Source organism: Triticum dicoccoides, chromosome 3A (assembly GCF_002162155.2).
Source record: "Triticum dicoccoides isolate Atlit2015 ecotype Zavitan chromosome 3A, WEW_v2.0, whole genome shotgun sequence".
In the NCBI taxonomy this organism is placed as follows: domain Eukaryota; kingdom Viridiplantae; phylum Streptophyta; class Magnoliopsida; order Poales; family Poaceae; genus Triticum; species Triticum dicoccoides.
The window spans coordinates 126286383-126290839 of record NC_041384.1 but is presented as its reverse complement, the minus strand read 5'-3'; positions in this window follow the sequence as shown (position 1 = coordinate 126290839).

The window sequence follows — 4457 nt, the reverse complement described above, 5'->3', positions numbered from 1 at the left end:
TAAAATAATTACGGTTTAGGCTTGAACAAATGCGAAATAAACCTAGGGATTAATTTGTCAAGCATAAAACCTAAAACAACTTGGCTCACCTATGTGCACCAAAAACATATGCTAAGTAAGATAAGCAACTACGTGATAGCAAGATATATGGCAAAGAACAATATGGCTATCACAAAGTAAAGTGCACAAGTAAAGGGCTCGTGTAGCGACCCGACCTCAGACGGTCAAGTCTCGTGCTTCAGTGTCATCCCTGGATCGGTAATGCCGACACACACAATACTCGAAGAATTTATAATAGAGTAGCAATCACACACTTATTATATCGAATGTCTCAAAAGAGAACTTATTATAATAAATATGACTTAAGGCCATCCAATTAAGATAACAGCGGAAGGCTTGGAAGATAAAGTGAGTCCATCAAGTCCAACGGCATAGCCGAGTGCAAGACAAACGACCTACGACATCTTACTCGTCGTTTGAAAAGTCTGTAACATGATACGTTGCAGCCCGAAACGGGTCAGCACATGAAATATGCTGGCAAAGTAACACAAGAGATTAATGAACAGATAAATGCTATCACTACATGCATATATGGCTGGTGGAGACTCTATGATTATATTGTTTTGCGAAAAGCCAATTTTTCCCTATAACAAAGGAATATATTTTAGTTGAAACATCATTGAGAAGGTTCCTTCAACTCAGTCCCAATTAAAATAGTCATTAACATCCCAACAAAATTAATTTAGAGTGATGAGATCAAATCAATAATTCAAGTACCAGATACTCAAGATGTCCATAACCGGGACACGGCTAACCATGATTAGTTTATACACTCTACAGAGGTTTGCGCACTTTTCCCCACAAGAATTGATCTCCTCCGTTGGATTTCTCGCACTACAGGGTGTTTGAGAAATGGATGACCGAGACACAGTCTTTCAGAAGCATTAACTCTTTACTCTGGGTGGACCGTTACACCTACTTTGCCCTACATCTGCTAGCCCACCACTGAAAGAGGTCACACAACATACTTAACTATGCCAGAGCCCATAATGGCTTGTGGCTGCACACTGAAGTTTCTAGCATGAATAATCTTATGATCCATTTGAGCCTGGGTGGCAGACCGTAGGATGATCACACGGGTACTCCGAGATATCCTAGGACAACACTGGATTCTTCAGGTGCCCACAAGCAATCCACCCACATGTGTATTAAAGTTGCCACCTTAAGTTGAACCATTAATTAACAACTCACATCTGTCATGGAAACACTCAAACCCAAACCACGTCTACGAGCATAGCATAGCAGTATAAGCATAACGTAGAAGTAACTCCCAAGGGTTTGTTAATAAAACAAGTAATAGGTTCTACCTCATCATCTACTTCCCAAACCCACATGTTAAGAGATCCTACTCATGCAATGTGTGAGGGTTGAAACTAATGCATAAAAACTGGGTGATAAAGGGATATGATCAAAGTGTTACTTGCCTCGCTGACGATCTGCAAAACCTAGAGACTCGTAGTAGCACGCTTCGCACTCCGGGTGTTCTATCACAAACAAACAATAGCATACATAAGCAATAAAGCAAATATGGACGGGGAAAACTCAAATAAGAATATGTAACTAGAAAGTTCATCTGAAGAACTCCGGTTTGCAAAATCAAACAGAGCAACGAAACTCAAACCACAAAAGAAACAAGATCCAATTACTAATCTAGACTCAAGTCAAATTTTACAGTACCAAAATATTGCTCAAGTTGGTTAAACGAAAATAGGGCTTCGAGACGAAGATCTAGGCGCTTGTTTCACCTGATTCGGATAAACGAGCGAAAAGATATACTAGATCGAACATTAGGGCAGAAATCACGATCGAAAATAATCACGGAAAAACCCTGGAAAAGAAAACTGACGAACAGGCTAACGAACGAATGTTCGTTGTCTGCAGCTAACTGATGAACATCGTTCGTTCAAACGAACATACGGATGAACGTCCGTGATTTAACTAAACCGAGAAAAACCGAAAAGAAACCAATCTAAGAAAACGAACTAGGGTTTCGAAAAAACGAACGGCTTTCTTGCAAAAACGGGCGGCGGCGGCTACCTCGGCGAGGTCGGCGGCGTGCGGCGGCGGCGGGAAGGTGGAACAGCGGCGCGGCGCTGCGCCGGCGGCGGAGGAGGGCGGCACGGCGGCGGCAAGGTGCGGCGACGGCGACAAGGCGCGGCGGCGGCGGCTTAGGGTTTCGGGCAGTGCTCGGCGGCTTGGGCTGGCCTCGGGGTCGCGGGCTCGGCTTATAAGGCCGTCCGGGTCAAGTGTCCAGGTCGGACACGGCCCAGTAAGTCAGTTACCTTTTTTTTTAAATAAATCCTGACACAGAAAAACAAATAAAAGAAATACTAAACGGACTCCAAAAATCCTGAAATAAATTTTAATGGCTCTCTAATAATATTGCGGACAACGTGAACATTTATTTAGACCTCTAATGAAATTTTGAAAAACACATTTTTTTCCTACTTCAAATAAAATTGCGATAAAATCCAAATTAAAATCTTATTTGATTTTAATATTTTTCCTGTAATATTTCATTTATTTTGGAGAAGTCATATTATCTCCTCTCATATATTTTAATATGAAATATTTTTCGGAGGGAAAATAATTAAAACCAAATGATCCTCTTTTCAAAATTTGAGAAAAACTCAAATATGAAAATAACGAAATTCCCAACTCTCTCCGCGGGTCCTTGAGTTGCTTAAAATTTCGAGGATCACAAAGCAAAAATGCAATAAAATATGATATGCATGAATGACCTATGTATAACATTTCAAATTGAAAATTTGGGATGTTACAACTCGGGTAAGAGATAACCGAGGCACGCGGAGACGACAATGTTGTTGGGGAACGTAGCATGCAATGTCAAAAAATTTCCTACGATCACGCAAGATCTATCTAGGAGATGCATAGCAACGAGAGGGGGAGAGTGTGTCCACGTACCCTTGTAGACCGGAAGCGGAAGCGTTAGGTTAACGCGGTTGATGTAGTCGAACGTCTTCACGATCCAACCGATCTAGTACCGAACGTATGGCACCTCCGAGTTCAGCACATGTTCAGCTTGATGACGTCCCTCGAACTCTTGATCCACCAGAGGGTCGAGGGAGAGTTTCGTCAGCACGACAGCCTGGTGACGGTGATGGTGATGTGATCCGCGCAGGGCTTCGCCTAAGCACTACGACGCTATGACTGGAGGAGTAAACTATGGAGGCGGGCACCGCACACGGCTAAGAGAATAACTATTGTGCTTTGGTGTGCCCCCTGCCCTCGTATATAAAGGAGGAGGGGAGGAGGTGGCCGGCCTAGAGGGGCGCGCCATGGGGGGAGTCCTACTAGGACCTAGTCCTAGTAGGATTCCCCTTTCCTTTTCCGGAGTGGGAAAGGGGGAAAGGGAGAGGGAGTAGGAGAGGGAAAGGGGGGCGCCCCTCCCCTAGTCCAATTCTGACTCCCATGGGCGGCACCCCTTGTGGGCTGTCCCCTCTCTCTCCCGTGGCCCATGAGGCCCATGACTTCCCCGGGGGGCTCCGGTAACCCTTCGGTACTCCGGAAAAATACCCGAACCGTTTGAAACCATTTCGGAGTCCGAATACCATCTTCCAATATATCAATCTTTACCTCTTGACCATTTCGAGACTCCTTGTAATGTCCGTGATCTCATCTGGGACTCCAAACAAACTTTGGTCACCAAAACACATAACTCATAATACAAATCGTCATCGAACGTTAAGCGTGCGGACCCTACAGGTTCGAGAACTATGTAGACATGACCGAGACACATCTGCAGTCAATAACCAATAGCGGAACCTGGATGCTCATATTGCCTCCTACATATTCTACAAAGATCTTTATCGGTCAAACCGCAACGACAACATACGTTATTCCCTTTGTCATCGGTATGTTACTTGCCCGAGATTCGATCGTCGGTATCTTCATACCTAGTTCAATCTCGTTACCGGCGAGTCTCTTTACTCGTTCCGTAATGCATCATCCCATAACTAACTCATTAGTCACATTGCTTGCAAGGCTTATAGTGATGTGCATCACCGAGAGGGCCCAGAGATACCTCTCTGATACTTGGAGTGACAAATCCTAATCTTGATCTATGCCAACCCAACAAACACCTTTGGAGACACCTGTAGAGCATCTTTATAATCACTCAGTTACATTGTGACGTTTGATAGCACACAAGGTGTTCCTCCGGTATTCGGGAGTTGCATAATCTCATAGTCAGAGGAATATGTATAAGTCATGAAGAAAGCAATAACAATAAAACTTAACGATCATTATGCTAAGCTAACGGATGGGTCATATCCATCACATCATTCTCTAATGATGTGATCCCGTTCATCAAATGACAACACATGTCTATGGTCAGGAAACTTAACTACCTTTGATTAACGAGCTAGTCAAGTAGA